General features: G+C 32.1%; 1 protein-coding gene across 13 annotated transcripts in view; it reads right to left on the reverse strand.

Annotated features, from left to right (window-relative positions):
* LOC145257798 (protocadherin Fat 1-like) overlaps positions 1 to 17,680 on the reverse strand; it is a 954,816-nt gene extending 937,136 nt beyond the window's left edge. For all 13 annotated transcript variants that reach the window (XR_013864025.1, XR_013864024.1, XR_013864023.1 and 10 more), the window contains exon 1: positions 17,070 to 17,680. The gene's annotated coding sequence lies outside the window, so the exon portion shown is untranslated. The remainder of the gene's footprint in view (positions 1 to 17,069) is intronic.
* Between the last annotated feature and the right edge of the window lie 10,192 nt (positions 17,681 to 27,872).

The following is a 27,872-nucleotide window of genomic DNA, read 5'->3' on the forward strand; positions in this document are numbered from 1 at the left end:
ACACTCGAACTGCGCCAAAAACTAAACGCAAATTTCACGAACAAAGTTTATTTCCTAGAACTGACGGCTTCTATAACTCTATACAGCTTTCAATCTGACTACAACGTCGTCGTTATCAAGTTCAATGTTAAAAAAATTCTTGTTAAGCCGCCCTTAAAAAAAAAGCAAATACTACCCAATTTTCACCAATAATGATTACTATCTCACTCATTAACTTTTATCCTCGAGTGGCTTTCAGGATTGATAAGTGGTGACTACTACGCAAAAACAAAATCAATGCAAAACTTTCACTCAAGATAGTTGCGTTTAATCTTTGTATAGAGTATTGCTTTTTATTGTATCCTTGGACGAAAAGGAAGAATCACATAGTCTACGGATCATTCCTTTAAATAAATACACGTACGCCCAAGATGAAGAGGAAGCACTGAAACGCTGGAGAGACTTGTTGTAACTTGCGCCCTGGTACAAGCTTCCCGCTAAAAATGCTGGTGCTAATGCAGTTCAACTTATTGTACCAGTACCACTACTGCGACTGATAACACTAGAACGACCTTGTTTAAATAATGTGCGCACAGGTGCTTCGTAGATTCTTAATTCATGATGTGGCTAGACGCGTGGCGTTGAACAGTACCCTGAGGTATGTTCCTTGATAATGGAGTCAAAGGTGGCTTCATAGTGGGGCTCGAATCCTTCGACCAACGTTGATCATGATCTCCTGAATTGGTTATTTCATTAACATGAAACACTTGTAACTGAAGGTATTACGCATATATATATATATATATATATATATATATATATATATATATATATATATATATATTATACAGATATATAATACATATATGTATATATATATATATACTTATATATACGTACAGAAACTTAGATACACACATAGTAGATATATATACACACACACATATATATATACGTACATATATATATACACACATTAGATGCATACATAAAACATATACGTACATACATATATACACATACATATTTATATACGTATATATATACATAATATTTATATACGTACATATACACATAATATTTATATTCGTACATATACACATGATATTTATATACGTCCATATACACATGATATCTATATACGTACATATACACATGATATCTATATACGTACATATACACATGATATCTATATACGTACATATACACATGATATTCATATGTGTACATATATACGTATATATACATATATACACACACATACATATATATACATACATATATATATATATATACATATATACATATATATATATATATATATATATATATATATATATATATATATATAGAGAGAGAGAGAGAGAGAGCGAGGGAGAGAGAAAGAGAGAGAAAGAGATAAGGAAAGATAGAAAGCGGAAGGGGGCTAGGTTGATCGAAAAATGATAGAAGTAGTTTTGCAGTTTTGAGGAAACGCTCATAGCAACCGCTTTACTAATGATACTAATGACACAACTATTCGCTTAACGCTAAAGCATGCACACACACACATAAACGCATATATACATGCACGGAGATAGGTGTAGGTGATAGTGGAAATGTGTGTTGCTGATCAGATTCTGATAGAAACAACCGCAGATTTCTGTCAGCTTGAATTATATATGCCTGCTACTGCTCATAATAATGAAAACAACATATATCAACATTCTTTTTATGCATACATGTGCATGTTATGTAGTCATTGAATTCTGAGAAATATTACCCTGTGTACAATCGCTTTCAATATCAATCTAAAAAACTTCCGTATTTTCTGATTTCAAGACCAATCTATGGAGCTGGTGCTAGTTTATTGCAATGTCGTGCAAACTGCGGACTTTTATAGTTTAGCAAATGATTTACGGCATTTGTTGTGAAGCCACGGTCACTCATTTTATATAAAAACAGTGGATGTGTGGATAGTTGTATCTGTGTATGTTGATAAATTCTTAAACTACTGGTCAAATAACACGGAAAATAACAGGAAGCAGTAATCATACACTAAGGATTGTGTATAACGAGTAACATCTTTGTTTGGATTAATAACATGTACAGAAGTCAGCAAGTTGAAATGTAAAATGTCCGTTTCAACTTACTGACATTTTCTATTAAAAAATTAATCATGGCCTCAAGTAGTTTAATTTTATAACTTCCTTAACATGAACTAGGTTGGTTCAAACGGTACCGGACTATGACGCTAAACGTTTTGGTTTCGATTCTAGCTGATGGCACCTAAGTCATTTTCTTTTTTCTTTACTTTTGAAATCAGTACTATGCATTAGGTACAATATAATAGTTAATAGAAGTTTGGTTCTGTCAAAATAAATACAAAATCTGCATGAATTAAAAATGTATAACTTTACGACAAGAAGTGCTGAAACACTGGAAAGAGTTGTAACTTGCGCCTTGGTATAAACTTTCCGCTGAAAATGCTGGTGCTAATGCTAGTAAAAAGACAAGACCATAGATTTTCCTAACGATGATTATTTTTGTCTACCAAACGGAGAGTAATTGCATGTATTTAGCTTGTTATATATATATATATATATATATATATATATATATATATATATATATAACCACGCACTCGTATACATACACACATATACACATCTTATATATATATATATATATATTCACATACATATACAGCCACATATATATGTATATAGCTTTACACATATACATATATACACACACCTTATATATATACTCAGATACAAATACATACACATATGCATACATTATATACATATGTTCACATTTATACACACATATATATATGTATATAGCTATACACATATACACACCTTATATACATATATATATTCACATACAAAGACATATGTCTATATCTTTACAAATATACAGATATATACACATATACACACCTTATATATATACATATATACACACATATGTACACAGATATGTACACAGATATATATGTATATATCTCTACAATACATATATAAATACACAAATATACATATTAACATACATATATATACATATATATATGTATATATCCTTACACATTTACATATGTACACATATACGCACATGTCTATATCTTTACACATATGCATATATACACGCATATACACACACTATATATATATATATATGTATGTATATATATATATATACATATACATACATGTATACACACACCCACATATATATGTATGCATATATTTTTACATATATACACAGCTTATATATACATATGCAAAATAGTGAGAGAGATGTTATATATCTACTTATTTGACTCTTCTATGTACTTATCTGTCTGTTTATCTATGAAACACTTTTAGTCTGATAAAGCAAGCTTAGTTCGCATCATCGTAAACCTTGTTGTATTGAATGGACAGAACTATTAAGCACCCGCTACATGATTAGCACATGCTCGCTGATAACCTTGCGTTTCAACTATCTAACCGGAGACACGGCACATTTCTCAGTGCTTCCTCTCAATGAACATAAAATGGCCTCAACGGCGAATGAGACTTTAATGTAATGTCTATATAAACCCATAGCAACTATGCAGAAAAGTTCCAATTAGATCATGATATATAAATAGTTCTATTCCGAAACCTTACTCTGTTTTTAACACATTATAATTAAGTATGCATTTTTAATTTATTTATGCATATTATATTGTGCTACACATTTGCAAACATATTTTGGCCAGAACCATGATTAGCCAGACATCTTCGAGCCATCACCTTTTTCTACGACTCACCATTTGAATAGGGATTTTTTGAAGAAGTCTGACTATTCATGTTTTTCACATGTCTGCATATATGTAGCCAAAAATGTTAGTATGAATAAAAATTATACCTCATATATATATATATATATATATATATATATATATATATATATATATATATATAGTAAGTTATAAAATGTATATGGCGATTAAGCTACACTGAATATTCCGCGTTTCATCCACTTTAGGATTCTTCAGGCTTATGCGCATAAGCCTGACGAATCAAGTGGATGAAACGCGGAATATTCAGTGTATACATTTTATAACTTACTAACTAGCTCTACCTACACATTGAGCACTTTTGAAGTAAATACTTAAAGCTTACTCATATAAATCTATACTTTCGTATATTAATTTTATGTGAGTAAATTAAGTAGTTATATATATATATATATATATATATATACATACGCACATATATACATATATGTATATATACGCACATATATACATATATGTATATATATACACACAAATATATACACACATATATACATACCCATACGCACATATATACATAAATGTATATATACACACACATAGATATATAAATGTATATACACACATATATATATACAGATGTACACACATATATATGTATACATGCATATACATATAAACACCCATATATACACACATATGTACGTTCACATACATAGACATAAATATTTATGTGCATACACATATATACATAAAAATACACATATATACATATATAAGCATACATATATACATATATAAGCATACATACATATACATATATAAGCATACATACATGTACATATATAAGCATACATACATGTACATATATAAGCATACATACATGTACATATATAAGCATACATACATGTACATATATAAGCATACATACATGTACATATATAAGCATACATACATGTACATATATAAGCATACATACATGTACATATATAAGCATACATACATGTACATATATAAGCATACATACATGTACATATATAAGCATACATACATATACATATATAAGCATACATATATATATACATATATAAGCATACATATATATATACATATATATACATACATATATATACATATATAAGCATACATATATATATACATATATAAGCATACATATATATATACATATATAAGCATACATATATATACATATATAAGCATACATATATATACATATATAAGCATACATATATATACATATATAAGCATACATATATATACATATATAAGAATACATATATATACATATATAAGCATACATATATAAGCATACATATATATATACATATATAAGCATACATATATACATATATAAGCATACATATATATATACATATATAAGCATACATATATATACATATATAAGCATACATATATATACATATATAAGCATACATATATATACATATATAAGCATACATATATATACATATATAAGCATACATATATATACATATATAAGCATACATATATATACATATATAAGCATACATATACATACATATATATACACATTTATATAAATATAACAACATACACATTAACGCATATATAAACATACACATTATATATACACGTATATATACACATATAAACACACACACACATATATATATACACATATATATACATATAAAAACATCCACACATATATACATATATAAACTTACACATATATATACATGCATACATATATATATATATATATATATATATATATATATATATATATATATATATATACGTACCCACACGCATACATATTTAAATAACTCGAAGTCGGTCTGTGTGTGTAGAGGGTGATTATGTTTTCTATAGAAAGACAGGTTAGACAATGTAGATGAAATTGAAAGGTGTAGTCTTAGGTAAAATTTATCAGGGAATACAATAACAATCCTCGCGAATCTCTTAATAAGTTAAATAACCAGATCTTGTAACCTCTCCTACTCGAAGCCCTGGACTTGTTAAGAAAAATTCTCTCTATTTTTCGTGGATCACCGTTTATAAAGACCCAGAGGCTACTCTAGGATAAGTTTAGAGGAGTACATGGTATAAAAGGTGAAACGATACCGTGTTTACCATTAACGGTGAAGGTTGGGTATGGATTAATTATATAAGATGGCGACGTCCCAAAAAGAAAAAAAGAAGTTATATTAGACATAGAAATGACCATGCTGTAGTCAGGTTAGAAGCAGGCCCAAGGTATTTTGTTTCACAGACGTGCAGTCCTATGAGACTTTGCTCATGAAATTATATCAGATAGAGTGAGGGAAAAGTTTACAGTTGTTGTAGTTAGACAAGTGCTTTTTATCAAATATTTTACGACTGATGAGCACAGCTTGGAACTAAGTCGAGCAGTTACAACGAAAATAACGATATGACTCATAATGTTTCTTTTGTGAGAAAGAGAAATTAGAAAAGAAAAAAAGGTCATCGCTTACAATATTTCAAAGACGGACATGTATCTTCTGAAAGCAAGAAAGGGTATTGAACAGCTCATCCCCAGATCTGCCATCTCCATACATTTCTATAATTATCAAATTCCTATCTACTCGCCTCCCCACGATGTTAAACAAAGTCGGTTTTAAGTGTGAGGAAAATATAACCCCTCAAAAGAGGCACCCTGGATTAGAACAAATATTAAAATAAAATAAAAATGTTTGTTAAAAAAAAAAAATCTGCTTCATTAACCGAGACCAGAAGATATGAAGCGTAGTACCAGAACAGGCACTACACTATGCTGCTGCATTGCTCAGGTTTTTAAACGGAATGTATTCATAAAGTTAATCTGGCGAAAACAGTTGCACATATAAATATATGAGGATAAGTGTCTATCGCCAAAAGTCTAGGATAACTTAGTGAGGCAAGAAATGAAAAGACGGGAACTGCAACTTGAAAAGTTTAGATTTGATTCTTTCTACAATCACCAACAACAATTCTAAGGTATAAAAATTGTCATCCACAGTGAAAATATAGACGATTAGCACAAAGGCTCACAGAATTGATTTCATAAATAATATATTAAGTGTAATTTAACGGTTTTCATCACATTCACCTGTGCTAACCTTTATTCAATATGAACCCCTCTTTGATGTGTGTGTGTATATATATATATATATATATATATATATATATATATATATATATATATATATATAGAGAGAGAGAGAGAGAGAGAGAGAGAGAGAGAGGTGTCAGCTAGTACAGTAGGTAGCGGGAGTTTATCTCTAACGACTCGGTTGAAAAAAGCGCTGAATACTTTGCTAGCAGTTGGGTTTCAAGTCTCAACAGGCTGCATATCTAGAGATACAGGAGAGCTATACATGTTTTAAAAAAATGTTGTACATTAGACCTATCATCAATTGATTTATACAGCCTCAAGGAAATATCACGCGTAATCGTTCTTCAGGCGATGCAATGGCGAAAAGGTCTAGTGTTTTCATGAAACCGTAGGTATCGATGGAGGATCACGTGATGTACAAGACTTTTCGAAATAAACTTTACTTTTATGCAACTAGCTGAGCACTTTAGCCATTTCTACTGTATAAAAATATGCAATAAACACACACACGTGTGTGTGTGTGAGAGAGAGAGAGAGAGAGAGAGAGAGACGGTAAATATAAAATTAAAACTAGTTTCTGGAATAGTGGAGAAGCGTAAAAACAGACGAGTTGAAAAAGCTGAACCAAGAATTAAAAAAAAAATGTACATGGTCGAATGAATACCTTAGTTTAGCTTTTAAAATGTGTTTGTATCTTAATTTCTACGTTGCCATGCCGTAAACTTATTAACCATATATACTACCCCCCTCCAAAAAATAAATATAGGTATATATGAATGGGTTTCTCCAATAAGAAAAATATCATATAGAAAGAGGGTTTATACACGCTCTTAACAGACAGGCATTTAACCCCTCTCTATATATGATGAATTTTTTTTTTTTGCAAGGACAAATTTATAGATACCTATATTTATTTTATTTTGCGTGAATTTTTTCTGTGTTATACCCACTCTAAAATGCTGATTTATATATCTCCTGATAATTCCTTATATAAAAATCTATTCATATCGTGAATCCCAGTATCTCGCTCTCATATATTTATATCTATAATATATAGCTGCACGTCTGTGTGTATGTGTCTGGTCACGAATAGGCTCCTATATGGTCGACTATTATAGAAAACTGATCACATATGATAGAAGATGTATCGAGACACAGGAATGGGTATGTTTGATCTGGCATAATGATGATTCATTAAAATTGTGGGGTCTTCGTACGCGCCTGGTCCACAAAGTATGGAAATAAAAAATTAAAATATTAAAAAAAAAAGTTTACAAGTGTTTTGGATATAGAAGTACATAAGAATACTTTGATAAGTATGTTTTAACTTAAATAGGGATGGTATAATAAAATTGTGGGGTCTGCGTTTGCGTCTGGTCTCCATAGAATGGAAATAGGCACAAACTTTAATAAAGACTTTTCATATCTATCTGCGTAAGTATACTTTGATACTTATGTTTCAGTTTGAAGGAATATGGTATAATAAAATTATGGGGTTGTTCGTTCGCGCCTGACCTCCATAGAATGGAAATATGTCACAAAGTTTAACAAGCTTTTTTTAAATATAGATCCACAGAACATTGTGATAAGTGTTTCAGTGTGAACAGGTATGGTATAAAAAATTATGGGGTCTATCTATTTTATTTTTACTTTCGTCATATTTTGCTTTGGTTTTGATACTCGCAAATTCGAAGCTATCTCTTTACAACCCTTTCTTTTCATAACCTATCATACTTTCATAAATCAGAGTCTATTTTCTATAGGCTATTTTTGAACCCAGTCAACTACGGGTACTTTTGCTAGTATATATTTTTTGAGGAGATTACGTGTTTAGGCTAAGAATTTCCCCCGAAACCTCACGAGCTTTCGAGAGAAATTATTGACCTGAAGACGTAGTCTCCCCAATAACGGGTGATTACAGAAACATGTACGCACATATGTAGCCATCAATGTTTGTATAAATAAATTTAATATACTTGCTCTGTTAACGCATTAAGCACTTTTTGATAGACACATGTTCCAGTGGATGTACTTTTAGGAAACTAAGCTATACTGCCATTATATATATATATATATATATTATATGCACAAAAAAAGAGTGAGAAAATATCCGACAGCATGATGTAAATAATGTGTGAGAAATATTCGCCTTTTCTGTTCATGAACTCCCAGAATCTTCTGTGTTCATCTGTAATGTCTCCTATACAAAAATATAGCCACCTCCTCTTTGCTTCTTATCTGAGGAAGGCAGGAATCGTACTGAAAGGTCATAAGCAACTGAATAAAAGCTATTTCAAATGAGATTTTCCTATAATCAAATCCACATTAACAGAAGTAGCTGACAGATTCCACGAGAGGGTGAGCGACAAGTCTTACACTAGTCATCCGCGCTGTTTACGTGTATACACATTTGTGGGTGTGAATACGTGAACACGCGCGTGTGCATTATTTGTGCCGACTTATTGTTATTATTAATATTATTATTATTATTATTTACTTACTACGTGGTATCAAGTCGTTGGCAATAATTGCTCAGTGATGAACTAACCGGTGGTCTTCCCTGGAGTCTTAGTGACAATAAGTCTTCCCATATTTCTAGCCCTCTTCACCTCTTCCGATAATCATTAGAAATGATTTGGTGCTATTGCAACAGTCGCTTATCATTTACTTTTCACTGACATCGACCTGAGTCTTTTTGGGAATTTGAGGAGAAATAAGCCTTCCCCAGATTCCGTTATTATTATAATGTTTATTTGACCGAGAGCCATTATACTTCTCATTAAATGTTATATTATACCCATATATACACATACGTACAAATATATATATCTAAACCATACACAAATATATATATATATATATATATATATATATATATATATATATACACACACATACATAGATATATATATATATATATACACACCTATACAGATATATACACACCTATACACAGATATATATACACACCTATACACAGATATATATATACACAGATATATATATATATACACATTCACAGATATATATATATACACATATATATATACACACATACATATATACACACATACACAGATATATATACATATATATATATATACACACATACATATATATATGCACACACATACACAAATATATATATATACACATACACAAATATATATGTATATATTCATACGCAAAGATATATGCACACTCATGCACAAATATATATATATGCATATATAAATACATACAAATGTATATATTTACATATATATACATACAGAAATATATACATACACACACACACACATATATATATATATATATATATATATATATATATATACACTCACACACACACACACAGGATGGTCGCTAGAAAAGCGAGAAATTTGACAAACAACGATTTATTTTTACAAAGAATAATTTTTACAGAGCTTTTCAAAGACAAATATTATTATTATACCCATAGATACTCAAAGTATCGTCCGTGCACTTCACTGCAGCATTTTAACCTAGAAAACCAACAAAATAACTAATAAAAAGTAGCAATCAGTCATTGTATTCATGATTTAAGCTGACCTTCAAATTTCCCGCTTTCCTAACGACCTCCCTATATATATATATATATATATATATATATATATATATATATATATATATATATATATAATATATATATATATATATAAGTGATGGGACGATTCCAATATTTTTCCCGATTCCGAAACTATTTCCGATTCCGCTTTTTTATAAATCTCTAATTATTAGACTATAAGATTGTTATTCCCCTCGAGTTTTGTAAAAAAAAAAAAAAAAACACACATGCTTATATGCTGATGTTTCCCTAAGCGTCAAAATACACTAGTGGAGGATGATCTATCGATTTTAGCTTTAATAGTAGTTTAAAATCAGTAAATATTTAATATTCTATCATTATTTAACCAGCAATGGAAGAATTTTGTTTAAACAAAGTCAAATAAAAAGATAATTAAAAGAATAGGTTGGGCATCGGAAAATAGGCATCAATTTTTCCGATTCCGATACCCCCAAATCTTCTGGGGATTAAATAATGAGCCCTTTATTTTGTGTCCACTACATAGTACACTATTACCTTTATTATATTCATCACTTGCATTCAATTTGACTGTTCTCATACTGCACATGGTCTGTCCTGGTTTGGGACTGTAAAACAGCAATCCTCCTAAATTGCTTGTATTTTCGTTCCACCCAACAGTGACCCTTTTTGGGGAGCTGGATTGTTCTCCACATTAAAAACTGACGTTGTGTCAGACATGATTTTATTTGAATAAAATTGCAGTAAACTTATATTCTTAAACCTTTGCAGGCACCGCCAGCATTTCCTGGAAGCCGGCCAACCCTTCTCTAATTAATAAACAACTAATACAAATTCAGAGCGAGTTACTTTAAATTTCTATAATTTTCAAGTTATAGATAAAATAAAGTAAACTGTCGTACACCCTTTTTTCTGGGTGAAATATGAGAATGAATAACTTACGATATTGATGTATCCTACTTTATGAAAATGAATCATAAATAAAAAGACATTTGGTTGTAATTCTGACGTCCCTTATTTTGTTCTTTTTTTTCTCACATTCTAAGGGCGATTTCTGGAGAAAACAATTTGTTTTCTGGGTCGAAACCTATCCACCTAAAACTTAAAGTTAGTTAGTTTTGCCTTTGAAATTGCACTTCTTTTCTCCTCAACTTAAGTAGCTTTCTGTCCTCTCCAGAACGAGTTCCATGAATATATATATATATATATATATATATATATATATATATATATATATATATATATATATATATATAGTCCTACAAGATAGCCAAGTGGAAGAGGTTTAAATTTATCATGGGGTACCGATTTCGAATCTCGTTAGATTCAGGTACTCTGATGAGTTGTAAACGACGAAACACGTGTCACTGGATAATATATATATATATATATATATATATATATATATATATTCCCCCCAACACACACACATTCAATCAAAGAGAGAGATTATAATTGGTGACTGTCTTGGGAATCATATCTCGAAATTTTCCTGATTCCAATAACGGACAGAACCTGACTATATCCAGCGGACTGTGTACTGTAGAGTATTTAAATAAAATAATGTAGATATTTGATAGCGTAAAAAAAAAAAAAACTCTTTCATAGCTCAGATTAATTCTTATGAGAATTAATTTCCAAAACTAAACGAAGCTCAATGCCCAATTTTTAAAACCTTTAGCGAGTAATTTCAAAATTTGCAATAGTTAAACAGAGTCTCAGATACTATGAAGATGAAGAGATATCTATTTGGCAATTTAAATTTGTTCAAGTGTGCTTTACATTTTTCTAGAAACGCGTGTAAACTTTCTTATCTCCGAAATTAACATTAAAATATTTTCCATTCATATATCAGAGTGGAACTCATTTGCATAAACAATTTTAAATCCTCGCGCGTGCGCGCATATCATGCGTACATAGTCTATTGCTTTGGCGGATCAATCTTGAATGCAAATTAAAAATACTTCTTTGAAAAAATATAATGTTTACATGAAAATCTAATATTACGTTTCTGTATGTTAGCAGAAAACATTTGCTTTAACATTATTGAAAGAAACGGACGCCTCATAACGGTGGAGATTCTTTATTTCCGACTTTTTCAAATATCTACCGATTCCTCTTCTCACTTCTCAGGGCATAGAAAAAAAAGGAAACGCCCAAAAGACATGAGAGATCGCACCAGTATTATCCAAGTTATCGACGCACATAAGACATCATCAGAGTTGAAAAACTATCTTGGAGACAGACTGGTACGATTCGCCTATTAAAAATTAAAAAAAAAAAAAAATCTGTATTAACGCTTCTTTTCTCGGGAAGACAGTAGATGTCCCCTGCCAATAAAACATGAGTGACGCAATCACTGACCGCACAGCCGTCAATCAGATAGCTAAAATGAATAAATGAGAACAATACCAAAATAAAAAAAGTCCTCACATTTTATGAGCAATGTTTCTCAAATAGAAAGAATAATTACTGTTTTCTGGTTGGAATCCATATAACATTTTCTTGTTGGATAGGTTTTGCCCTGGAATTCTTTTGTTTTTAGTTCCTCGCATCAAGTGGTTTCATGCCTTATCTGGAGAGATTTCAATTAACTAAAAAAAACAAAAAAACCCTAAAAACAGGTGTCGTTTTGAAGTATTTAATTTTCCTGGACTAGTTGCATGATCAAAGCTTTTAGTCTTACTATTTGCTATATTGAAGTTTTAAACTTTAAAATGGTTGCCATTGAAGCAACACTATATTACAGTAATTAGGTACAGTTTTACCACGATTTTGTTTAATTAGTAAATTTTAAGAGTATTTTTACTATATTATTTACTCGGTAAATTGACGACTGAACCAATTTCTTATAAAACGATAACTTTGTTCAGATAATGTCGTTCCAATAGGGGTCATTTAAAAGCTAAAAAGTTCAATATAATACCATTTAATATGAGATCTATCGTGGGATTAATTACGTTTCCAAAAGTATTACTGAAAGTGATCTAGCAGACCAGACATTGTGTGCATATATATATATATATATATATATATATATATATATATATATAAAAACCTGATGATTTCCAACAAGTATTATAGATAAACGTTCATGTATAGATTATTGACCATGGGTATATTTTCATAATACTAAACTCTACTCAGTAAAATACGTAGTTGATTTAATATATACATATATGGTACTCATGCAGAGAGGGATCCGTGCTGAAATAATAACGTTGTTATTTAAAAAGCCATTCTTAACATGGGAAGGGGAGGGTGTTTTGTACCTATTCTGTACTTTAACTTTACAATTGAATAAAAAAAACATATCATAAAACTGTAAAAAAAGAGCGCGGATCACTCTCTGCATTATCACCATATATATATATATATATATATATATATATATATATATATATATATGCCAGGCTTTAAAATTAAGTCAGAATAATTCTGATAATCGGTAATAAAATGCAACTGCAATAAAATCTAGTTGTATTCAATTTCCAAATTCAACTTATCTGACTGAATTTTAGAAAATACACGGTACTGGCAAATATTCTTATACGTCGTTTTGTGTGTTCGGTTTGATGAATAAAGTTCGGCATTGCAAGAAAGTAAACACGCTGACGAAGGATATTATCTTCAGCGCGATTTCGCATAGACCGACGGTGAAATGCAATAAACAACGAACTTCCTACAAGCATGAGTTTATTCCTCGAGGAAATCGGCGAGATCAAATATCTGTTTGCGTATATATATATATATATATATATATATATATATATATATATATATATATATATATATATATATATTTGTTTGTGTGTATGTCTATTTTTACCTGTACAGTAGAACCCCGGGGTACGGCATTAAAAATTAGTAACAAAATACAGTACAGTATATAATTTGCATGTATATTATAAAATAACATTATGAATAACACTGTAAGTCGGGGCAAATACTGTAACCAGGGGCAGGAAAACATCGTATTTCACATCGCACCTTGAAAAAAACGTATCCTAGGGCCACCATATCCCGGGGTTCTACTGTATCTCTCATCACTCTTAACAGAGGTAAATAATACATCCTTCTATCTCTCTTTATATATTATATATATGTGTGTGTGTGTGTGTGTATGCATGTATGTGTGTCTGTGGCATTTTACTACCTAGTCGTCTATCTTACCTTTCTATCTATCGTTTCAACTTATCTATATATTAAAATGAATCTCATATACGAAAACACGTCATGTTTATATATATATATATATATGAGAGAGAGAGAGATGGGAAGTATTTTCGTGCGATATAAAACAGTATAACTACTAAAAAAAGCCTCATACATAAATGTTTAGACTTATACTATATTTCATTCTGAAAACTCACCCACCCACATATATATATGCTTGTAACGATGCCGATATGAAGGCATACGCATTCAATTACATGAATGAACAAGACAAAAGAAAATGGAACCGCATGCACGACAACAGTTAAGCACACGAATTAAACCCAAATTCAAACAATTGAATTCGTGAAAATAAGGAAAGAATAATAATAAAAAAATGTCGAAAGCATTTTCGAGGCATATAACCGTTCAATAGTTTCGCATGTGCCTTTCACCAATACACTCACGCGCGTTCACACACACACACGTCTGTGTAGGCACATTAACAATTATACACACATATTGTTTTAACATCCACGCACACAAACACACACGCATATGTATGAAAATATATACGGTAATTACGCTCCACTGAATTTTCTGCATTTCATTTGGCTACATGTGTGTGTGTGTGTGTGTGTGTGTGTGTGAGATTATGTGTTTCGTCTCAACGAAGATTCATCGGTGTGGCTTTTTATAACTACCTACTACTAGTTGTGATATTAAAACATCGAACTAAAGTCACCTTTACATTTTATATAATAATAAAATACTACTACTACTACTACTACTACTAATAATAATAATAATTCTATCAGTTGCAATAGTTATTTGGCGAGTGCTCAATATCCAGGTTTGAGGACGACGTGTCAACAACAAAAATATTGGCAGTTGCATTATTCAGACATTCATAAGAAAGCGAGGCAATACAATGCCAGTCACTGTGAGCTGTTGACCCCCACATCCTCAAATGAATAGAAAAACAAAAATAACAGAAAGTGTCTTTTATTCAGTTTTTCTAGATTAGCGTGCATGCAATGGTTGACACGACGTTCGGGTTCGAATTCTTTCAACTATACTGAATCTTTTAACTGATACACTTGGAAAACCATGAATGATCTTTCTCTCTCACACACACACACACATATATATATATATATATATATATATATATATATATGTATATATGTGTGTGTGTGTGTTTGTGTGTGTGTGTGTGTGTGTGTGTGCATTCATCAATTAATTAAACAGTAGGGTTGACTTGAGTCTCAGGATTAGCGTGTGCAACTAGTCTAGGAGAAGGAAAATTACGAAATATCATCCCATCTTCCTCAATTTCTCTTTTCACTGGATTCCAAGTAATGCCAGTTCAGGGCAAGTGCTGTTGGAGATTGCGCAACCCTTACTTCACTGTCAATTTCCCATGTGAAGATAGTATTAAAGAAGATATCCAGTGTCTATTGAAACTTAACGAAATCCTTATATATAAGGAAGACGAATAATGCCCTTGTAAGGGTTCACTATTTTTTAGATACAGCGTTATAACAATAAGCCATGTTTAGTGGTTTACTGGTTTAGTAATTAAAATAAGACTTTATATATATATATATATATATATATATATATATATATATATATATATATATGTATATATATTTTCAAACAAGTGAAATTTATTTGTTCGATTCTTTAGATATGTTTTTTTTTAAATACGGAAATTGTAGTTATAAAAAGAATTGGTATAATTTACATAGCTAATATTTTAAATTATATATCATATATTTTAGAGTAAATCTGACAATTCATAAAATTAAATAAATTACAAGCAAAAAAAAAAAAAAAAAGGTAAAAATAACGTGTTTTCCTCGTTTCGTTATATAATCGACGTTTCAATTAATATACGCTTCCTCAGGATTTATTCATGAAGGCTATTTTTTTTAATGCGAGAAATATTGTTTTGATTTTTAAGTAAACGATCCGCGTTATCCACGTAGCAGGTATATATATATATATATATATATATATATATATATATATATATATATATATATATGTTTGTTCACTCATTTTGTTTGGCATAATAAAGTGTGTGAGAGAGACTCAATATTTAGACACATGTCCATGGCGCTAGATTTTGTCCACATCAACTCCATGGGCGTCGGTCTCACGTTTGTCCACAACATTAACTTTGATGGTTTAATTGAAATTATCGTGAGAATCAAACGTTTCCTATTTTTTATACCTACACTCATTTTTACGCATTTCACAATATTGCTATAAAATAATTTATATTAAAATCCAACTTAATTTTTTTTTTTTTGTAACCGATTGTTTTCGCATTTGTCCAGTTTTTCTAAACAATAGGATACGGACTACACGTTATAACATTAACAGCCTTTTTTTTTTTCGTGTTTGTCGTATAATGTTAACTTGGTTATTTAATAAAAATTACAATAAACAACGATAAAGAAAAAAAAAAGGTGAAATAAACTTACCTTATGCCTCATAAACAAGTACGTATCTCCGATTCAAAAGTAACAATAGTCCGTATGAATAATAAGTCAATCCAATAGATACTTGGGTATATCTTTTTCCTCGGTTCTGTGTACGTTCGATTATATACATTCATACATACATCGTTGAATAAAACACTCGCTCATACACACAAGAACACACGGGTATAGTATTGGTATTGGTCACATATAGAAAACGGCCTGTTGTTTTTTTTTTTTTTCCTTGTTTTTTTTTTAATACTTTTTCTTTTATTTCAGATTTACAGGGCGGGGGAGAGAAAAAAAAAGGAGACGTGTAGAAAGAAGGCCCGTTATTCTGTGTGCTGTGTGAAACGTTAAACTATAGCACTACAGGCGAGTCGTAGTGGTTGCCGTATAAAAATTTTGGCCCGTGTAGCGAGTGCTTGGCAAAGAGAGCTAGTGAGAGAGACAGACAGACAGGGGAGATAGAAAGAGCGAGGGGTCTAAAAAGAGAGCAAGCTGTAGGAAGAGGAAGAGAAAGGTTGAGTTATATAAGGAAGAGGGTTAAGGAGAATCAGAGAGAAAACATATGAGAGACAGAATGTAGTGAGAGCGATGCATCCATGGAAAGTGTTAGTAGAACGGGTAATATATATATATATATAAGTCTATTTATTTATATATATATATATCCGTCTATCTATTGCGTGCGCACGTGCGCGTGCGTTTTTACATGTGTTTGCTTTCTTTTAATATATTTATAACGAGTGCACGCTTAGTTTTTAAGGAAGATATATATGTGTGTGTGTATGTGTGCAAGAGAAGGAGCCACCTCGTACAGAAAGACGGTTTTGACGCGACACACACACACACACACACACACACTGAAGTGTTCCGTCCTTTTCCTATGTCTCTTTCTGCTGCTGTAGTTGTGCTGCGGCAGAGAAAAAAAGGCAGGTATTGACAGGCAGACATTACAACTACTACCACAAAACTGCGTTTTTTTTCTTCTTTTTTTTCTTACAACGGTCGAGGATAGGGTGGCACAATTCCGTGAGGAAAGTAATAGGCGATCATTTTTTTTTTTTTTTTGGTGTGTGTTGTTGTTGGGGGGGGGCAAGGGTTGTTGAATTTACTATTTTCCTTTATCAACTAGCTAAACAAACCCGCTACACGACGCTCGAGACTTTATTTCTATGTGTCCTCCAAAAAATTACTTACACGTACTCTATTTTAATGTGTGTATAAGTCATTAAACCGCAGATTAGTATTTACACGCGAGTTATTGCCAGTGAGAAATCACTGGGAAAACAAAAAACAAAAAAAAAAAAAACAAAACAAAAAAAAACCCCAAACAAACAAAAAACAGTGTTCCCTGGAGTATGATTAACAACAAGTCCCCCAAGATTTTCAACACCCACAGCTTTGTTCGGCCCTTATTGCAAATCATGTTGCATTTTAGCAACACCCGTTCCGTTTACCAACGAATTCTCGCTGATAGCGTCTATTATCTTTTTTTTTATTTTAATGAAATTTCAGTAGTAATACCCCCCCCCTCAGAATGTCAATATTCTCCGTGCCCTTCTGGTAAATTTCTTGAAGGCGTCCTACTTTTATTTTACGATTCTTTTATATTGTATTTCCTGTGATATCAACCCATGTTGGTTAATTAATTATTAATTACTTATTGGTATCATAATTTAGAAGGCGGCAGCAAATTATTTCCACCAGAACGAGAGTGACAACAAAACCTCTTAATCCACGCAAACGTCTCCTGTAGTATATATTAGCAGGGTGACCCAACGTTGCCCGGAATTAAATGATGATCAACGAATGTTTTAGACTTTAATATTTTTATCGTCATCGAAATCGCTGAAATAGCTCATTTGTCAATCAAATCGATTGGTTGCTTGGTCTAGTTGGGGACACATTGAGGTGCACCGGAAAGAAAACTTCACGTGCCTTCCCGCAGTGACTAAGTCCACGATACATTGTAGTCAAAATTGCACTGTAGCGAACCTACTGTCGAGTTCATATTTTTATATATATATACTAGCATTTCAGCCCGGTGTTGCCCGGGTGTTTGGATGTGTGTGTTGAGCAGAAAAATAAATAAATAAAAATGTGGTAAGAGGAAGGCAGGCTTGAACCCGTACCGTGAAGTAGGAAAAGAACGGAGGAAACCTGACGTCTTTGTTGTTACGACTACCGCTAAACCGGAAGTGACGTATGTTTTAATTAAGGCTAAATAATCGAAAGGAGAGGATGACTTTCAAAAATATCGCCGAAAAAAGCGACCCCCACCCGCAGAAAAGTGCCCAGTTTAAGTTGAAGATATTAATGTTTTTAGCCAATTTTTCGATATTTGTCGTCTGAAAGGTCGAACTTCAAAACGATACTGATCTCGTAAAAATCCATTGCCCCTGTCGAAAGTTTTAGGCAGACATGCAAACATACATACATTTATATATTGGTAACTAAACATTTTCGACCCAAACCGATTAAAAAGCTTGCCCTATCTCTGAATACCCTTTATGTAAAATTTCAAATGTTTAGACCAGAAATTGTCTGAGTAATTTAGTAGAGACCGCAGAGGTCAATTAAAAAAAAAAAATTGACTATTATTATGATTCCTTAACATTTATTGTTTTGGGGTCAAATCGAGTTATTAAGTTAGATCCATGTCCAAGTATTCTATATCTAAAATTACAAGTGTTTAGACCCCAAATTGTCGGAGGAGTTTGATAGAGTTCTCAAAGGTCAAATCGTTGAACTTTGACCTCTTAACAGCCAAATTTCTGGTCGAAAACCGATCACATAGATAATTCCAAATCTCAGTATACTGTATATCAAATTTGTAGACTAAAAATTGACAGAGTTATTGCGTAGTGAAATGTACACAGACACACAGGCAGACAGACAGACACACAGACACGTTCACTTTTATAGATATATAGATAGATATCTTGAATTTAAATTTAAAATGCAAAAGTCAAGTATCTTACTCCGATTGTGCTCTAAGCAGAAACATTCATTCCCTGTGATATCAAAGAACCTACTGTTGATTTTATAAGTCTGTCCTCGCTGCTTGTGTGGAAATAACACTTCACACATGCACTTGTGATGTTCGGTTGTATAATGGTGTAAACTTTGGTCAAAATCGCCTGTTCCTTTTTTCATCGGTTTTTCGATTATCGTTGAGTGATACTTATCCAAGACATTCCGAGACAAAACCTATCGAAGAACACTGCCAGATAAATGAAGTACATTTGTGTGAAATTTCATTAAAATTTGTTCAGTCTTCGGAATCCAAAAGGGAACGAACTCGCACGCACACATAGACACACACACAATTTTCCTTTTATATAATAGACAGATAAATAGTTGTATCAGCGGTAATATTTATCGGGGAGGGAGAGTGCTCAATCTGAAGAATGCAAGGCGAGAAACTACTAGTCACTATGCACCGTTGACCGTATGTCTAAACCCGAGTTTTCTAACCAGGGTTCTTTTCCGGGATATTGGTAACAGGCTCTCACAATGAAGAAGACCATTTTATTCCTGACAAATATATTTTTGTTCGTATTATTTGGATTACAACTGACTCGTTATTAAATTATCTCTACTCACACATGAAAGGCACTTTTTGTGTGTGCGCCTGTGCGAGTTCGTTCCCTCTGAAACCCAAAACGGCTGGGTCGAATTTTTTAAAAATTACACACCAAGATAGTTCATGCGTCTAAGAATGTGCTTAGATATGTCTTAGATCGGAATGCATCGAAAGTCGATAATCGAAAAAATCAATTAAAAAGGAACAGTTCGATTTTGACACAAGCTTTATATACCCTACGATCACAAGTGCATTTGAGAACTTTTAAGCAGAAGAGCCCGGTGTATAAAATTATCAGTATGTTTTTTGATCTGACAGGGGCGCGTTCAAAATATTTTTCTGTTTAAAACAAAATAGAACCATAATAATTGATGTTTTCGTTATCAACTTTAATTCTAACAATTATAGAAAAGTAATCTTATAAAATAAACAGTATGTCCTCTACAGCAGGCATGTCAAACTCCAAATCTTCTTAGGGTCATAGGAGTCGATTGGTATTGTCGTATAGGGCTGCAAAAATTGAACACGACCAGCTCAGACCGAAAGAGAAATTAATATTTTTTAACCAACGATTTTTAAAGCTAATTACTACCTGTAAAAATGCATTTTGAGCATTATTTTTGAAAAATAAAACCAGCAAAGATAAAAAGTATAATAATGAAAATGTATAGAAGAAAAATATTTTTTGAATGAAGGCTGTTAAAAAAATTGAAAATATTCGTAATTTCATCATTAAATTCAAAAGTCAAGTTCAACTTTTAAAAATCTAAATAATTTTTTAAAGTACGTATGTGACCAAAATTAATAACCAACAAGTGGCCCCATGCTTAATTTATAAAATAAATAAATAAATAAAGATAAATCTATAATATAAAGTTGAATGTCTGTATGTGTCTGGTCACGAATAGGCTCCTATATGGTTGACTATTTAAAAAAAACTTATTACATATAATGATAGAAGATGTATCGAGACACAGGAATGGGTATGTTTGATCTGGCAGAACAATGGCTCATTAAAATTGTGGAGTCTGCGTTCGCGCCTGGTCCACAAAGTATGGAAATAAAAAATTTAAAAATTAAAAAAAAAAAAAAATGTTTACAAGTGTTTTTGATATAGATGCACATAAGAATACTTTGATAAGTATGTTTTAACTTAAATAGGGATGGTATAATAAAATTGTGAGGTCTGCGTTCGCGCCTTGTCTCCATAGAATGGAAATAGGCACAGACTTTAATAAAGACTTTTCATATCTATATGCATAAGTATACTTTGATAATTACGTTTCTGTTTGAAGAAATATGGTATAATAAAATTATGGGGTGTTTCTTCGCGCCTGACCTCCATAGAATGGAAATATGTCACAAAGTTTAACAAGGTTTTTTAATATAGATCCACAGAATATTGTGATAAGTGTTTCAGTGTGAACAGGTATGGTATAATAAATTATGGGGTTTATCTATTTTATCTTTACTTTCATCATATTTTGCTTTGGTTTTGATACCCCAAATTCAACCCAAATTTACAACCCTTTCTTTTCAAAATCAATCATACTTTCATAAATCAGAGTCCATTTTCTGTTGGCTGTTTTTAACCCAGTCAACGACGGGTACTTTTCCTAGTAAAATAATAAAAATATACATAATTACACTCATTTTGTGTTTAAAAAAAATCATCTTTTACAGAGACAGATTCAAAAAATAGTTTTACAGCATTCCTAAAGGAAGATAAGCCTCCAAATTCAATATAACTATTTAACTTTCATTCTACATAAAGAATGGTAGCACCAAAACAATAAAAAAATATAATATTAAATATGAAAACTGCACATTAGACTAAAAAAACTAATTAATTCTAGCACTCAGGCATAATCATACAAAAACAAATGTTGGCTAAATTATTATTTAGTTTAGATGTGTTGTTATTTTTATTATATAAGACTTGACTTGAGTTGACTGAGAATGATCTCCTCCGACTTCTGAACCTTATGCAAATAAGTTGTGGGAGAAAAGAGATCATTTGTGCGGGCCGCAAGTGTGTCTACAATGGGCCACATACGGCCCCCGGGACGAGTGTTTGATATACCTGCTCTACAGTACAATATAGACTACAATGTATTGTGGATTAAGTCACTGCTGTAAGCCATGTATAGCTTCCTCTGATGCACCGCGGTAGGCCCCTGACTAGAGAAAGCAGTCAACCGATTTAATTGAAAAATGATCGATATCATTGACTTCAATGACAATAAAAATATTAGAAGTGGTGAACATTTGCTGATACTCATTGAATCCAGGACAACGTCGGGCACTCTGCTAGTTTTGGTTATTTTTGAATTGTGAATAACCTGAAAATAGGATTGAGTTATGTGTTTTTAACGAGTTGTCATAAACATTTATTTTTTCAAAACTGTCAACAAGTTTTAGGAAGCCATTTCTTAAATATAAACCAGTTAATAAAAACAAATCTTTCTTGCATAAGGAAAGAGAAATAAATAAGTTTGTTAACTATTTTCTTATGTGTTTGGAACATCACTATTACTGGAAAGGTTCCACGACGGTAAAAATGTTTGAGAAACATTGCAAACACTTGCCTTTATATATACTGACAGCGTTACCTGGCGTTGCCCGGATCATAGTTTCCGTAGATTATGTAAATCACAGAGTGAAAAAATTAAAACACAAAAGTTGTAATTAGAAAATTGTAAGTTATCCTTAAGACAAAATCAGAGAAAAAAAATCTATGTTTCTGCAAGCATGAGGTTCGAACTCAAACATCCGAATTGATTATACTATTAAATAACCCAGTTTCCTATTTCTTTTTTCTAGTTGATCACACAAAGGCAAAAAAAAAAAAAAAAAAAAGAACGCGAAAAAAGCAAGGTCTATTCTCTGTTATTAAATTAATACTTATTAAATTGGTGGTAGTATTAAGACTCCAAACTATGATAATCCATTCACCTTCTTTCATTCATAGTAAGAATTAGATATTCTTTAGAAGTTAATATTAAAACTGGCGAGATTGATTGAAAATAAATTTTCTTATTTTAACAACTCGCGCCAATATTTGAAGAAACAGAATTTTCATGTAGATTATAGTACAAATCTAGGCTACGAGGGAAATCGTCTTTAACTTATAAGTGAAAGCACTACCTGCTTTCTCTATGCCGCAATCGATCTGCTTTACATCCCCCCCCCAAACATAAACATTACCAATTGCATACTTTGATAATTTAGAAGAAACCTACAAAATGAGGATCACGGTATTTATTATATTCCAATGTTGGTGGCATTTTCTATGTGTGAAGTTACATTTTATTAATAAGGATAAAAACAATACAAAAATACGGTACCCTTACGGACTTTTCGATATTCAAATCAAAGGTTTTTATTTCGTATGAGCATAAAAATGAAATATAATTTCCATTAAAATCTGATTACACAAGGAAATGAATAAACGGAAACGCGAACCATCAATTGGTCAAATAAAACTATTACGAATTCTTTACTAATCTGAAATATTTATTGCATGGTTTTCGTCTTAATAATGGAAGGAAGAAAGCTAGTTCGAATCAAGCATCGATATGTCAAACGGATTGCTATTTGTGGCTAACTTTGTAAATCCGGCAAGATAACAGTGTATGTTAGATAACAACTGGTCACGTGGACAGAAATGATATATTAGCATTGGTACGTGCGCTTGTATATAGATAGTAAGAATTACAGCATTAATATTAAGAGGATCATCTTTCTAAATATATTCCGCTCTTCGCATATAACAGCAATAATTCAGACGACATTTTTCTTATTAAAGTAGTTTTATGTTTTACTTTTTAAAGTCTCGTCGAGCTCGCGTACTATTTCTATTAGCTTGTCGTTTTAATATTGAGTTGGGCATTTTGTAATTCTAGAAAAGAACCGGAGAAAATTGCAGCATTTATCAGCTGAACAATTTTTATTTTTTTTATTAATATGAGATTACAGTTTGCCGAAGGTAAGTAGTTACTGTCGCATTGATAGAGCGGCATTAACTTTCTACCAGGCCGAGAACAAATGAAAGACCATAAATTGTAAACTTATGACATTTTTTTTGTTTGTTTGTTAAAGAATAAATTTGGTAAGACATGAGAATATCTATAGCAGCTTTGGCTAAAGTGTTCGATCCTATTCTCCGAAAATATTTTAAAATTTACCATAACAGGTATTTTTATACCTCTCTTATTTCTCATGCTCTTTATAATCTCGATGTACCCTTAAACTGTATTCAGTGGGGAGGGCCCAATTAGGAAGCTTTTTGGGGTGTAGCAGCACTTATCACCTTATCATCTATGATTTATTGTTGTTTTGGTTGTTTTTGTTTTACGGCATATCAACCCTTTTCAGTTTTAAATAATGCCGAATCCAAAGATTGAAGAAAAATTTCTAAATAGCATATATTTGTTGTTTTCAAGTCCGTTTCTATTTTACCCATAGTTGGGACACAAACAGGTACTACCACTCTGGGTCAGAGTGGACCTGGGAGCAATGCCAATTAAAGAGGGGTTGAACACTCCTCGAAACCCGCAAGCTGGGGCCTCACTACTGGATATAGTTTAAGGCCATATCCAGGACCCATCTATGATTTAAATACATACATTTGCGGACTGTCTATTTGCAAAATATATGCAAGCAGTACAAATGTATAATACAGTTAACAAACATAAAGAATATTAGTATTATAAATAAATTATAATCAATAACCAAAAACATTTAGGAAGGGATCATTACTTTTCTAACGGCTGTCATGACTTAAAGACGCAAATTATTTGTGTTATAGTATGACCTTAAATTACATACAATGGCGAGGCTCTAATGTTAATGACAGAACTACATCCGATTTTGTGGTACCAATTTAACTGACTTCAACCTATAACCGATGTAAGCGCACCAACTTAATTGACGTGAACATTTAACCGACCTGCCATCTCAATATAATTGCTGTAAATCTACACTGTATCCTTTTAATTTATTTTACAACAGAGTCACATAACCACTCGAAGATAAGGGTTTATGAATGCAAATAGTAGTCTAATAATCCTTGTGTAAGTTGGGAAGAATTTCATTATTTAAAGGTACAATTCAACAAGAACTTGTTTACATTAGACTTGAAAGCTGCCATACTATAGTCAGCCGGGAAGCAGACCAGCGGAACAGTGTTCCATACGGAAGCTTTTTTCGTGAAATCTGCGTTTAGATTTAAATACAGATAGAGAACGGGGCAAATAGTTGATAGTGATTGTAGTTTGTCGAGTGGTTCTTTTGTGAAGGCTTGGCAAAGAACAATAGATTGGAGCTCAGACGAACACTTTCATGAATATAATAAAGAAGTGACATGCTTGCAACGTATTTTATGGAAAGTGGTTGCAGGAAAGATAAAAAAAGGCATCATCCTCCATGTTTCGAAGCTGGTTTTAAACTATTATAGCAGGATAGGGCGCGACGAGCAACGCTTGACGAGATGTGGCAACAGTACTCCATTTTATTTGAGTCTTGTGCAGATAAAATATTGCATCGTTAAGGAAACACCTACTGTAGCGGTAAAATGATTCAACCATTTTTCTAGTGATCTTGGTAACAGATTTGATGTATGCGTTCCATTCAGTGAAGGGGAGTTCCAAAAAACTTGTCAAAGAAATGGTGCTGCCCCAACAGGAGATCAATTCATTTCAATTAGGGATTGATGGGTGGCAGAACGATTATAATGAAAACAGATTAACTCGGTTTTAATTGCATAAAAATTAACCAGCCACCTTTTTCATCACTGCACATCGCGCTCAAGATCAACAGAGAAAGAATCAGAGAGATTTTGGTCATTGCAGGCCTTTGAAGTGTTGCCAGAGATTGTGTTGTCGTCCGCAAAATGTCTATGAACGACTTACGAATGTAATTTAGGAGACCATTGATGAAGATGAGGAAGAGAGCTGCCCATTAACGAAAGGATTGAATAATTGAAAAGATATTTCCAGCTATTCTGTAGCTGCCAATGTTTTAAAGTAGAACATGATACTATACCCTATCAAAATCTTTTGATATGACAAGAGCTATTGCGAATCCTTCATTGATTCGCTTTTGCTGCGTGATTAGTTAGCATATCAGCTATTGATCTAGCGGAACGGAAACCATTTTGCATGTTACTACATAGATTATTTGTACTGAGGCCGTTAACCACTTTTCCATTTATCTCAGATTCCAGCAACTTACTCATGACACAGAGGAGACTGATTGGTCTGTACGTAGAGGCAGATGGTCTATCTCCGGAATTTTTAAATATGGAGCAGACTGATGAAAATTTTCAGGGTGTTTCGAAGCATTTCTCCTGATGGCAATGTTTAAACAGCTTTGTAAGTAGGGGAGCTAGTTCCGGTTGAAGCCTTTTGTGCGCTATGATTGGCATGCCATCGGGGCTAGTTTGCTTACTCGAATCAAAGTTTTTGATAAGCTTGAGAACATCCCACACAGATATTTGTATCCGATTTAATTGACATGAACCGTCACCCGCTGCTGTGGCTTCAATTTGATTGATATGAACCTACATATGACGCTATGGATCTAATTTACATAACGCTGAACTACATCCAGTGGTGATGGTGGTAGTGGGGGTCAACGCTACATTACAGGGGGCCGACAGTATTTTTCGGACACTTTGGTATTCGACTTTCCGAGTACCATAAAGTGGCGAAATTCCTTCAATAGCATAAACATATAAAATGCAATAAATGTAATACATGTAATACAAATGGAAGAACACCGATTAGGGAAGGAAAAATATTTAATTTTCATCATTGTTTACAAAACACACGCGACATTATTTTTCGGACATCGTTGAAAAACTGTTGATAGTCAGTAATATCACCTTTCTTCTCAATAACATCTATTTGAGTGGCATTACATTCGAAAGCGTTGCATCTGTTTGAGTGACAACACACTCGATGGTTTTACTCTTATTAAAGAAAACTAACCAACCTTCACACGATGGTATGGTTTCAATTTAATTGAAATTAACCTATTTGACATTTCTCCTTGATCTACTCTAATCAGAAAATGTTAATACCAACCGGAAATTAATCTATCAGTCAAATATAATATGCCTAGATCTTAACATAAACAACACTCTGTTAGTATTCCTGGTAGTAACTATTTTCTCATCTAAAGAAAGTATTTGTAAGTTACTTATCAGTCTG

Source organism: Euprymna scolopes, chromosome 3 (genome assembly GCF_053919585.1).
Source record: "Euprymna scolopes isolate OS-2025 chromosome 3, ASM5391958v1, whole genome shotgun sequence".
Classification (NCBI taxonomy): Eukaryota; Metazoa; Mollusca; class Cephalopoda; order Sepiida; family Sepiolidae; genus Euprymna; species Euprymna scolopes.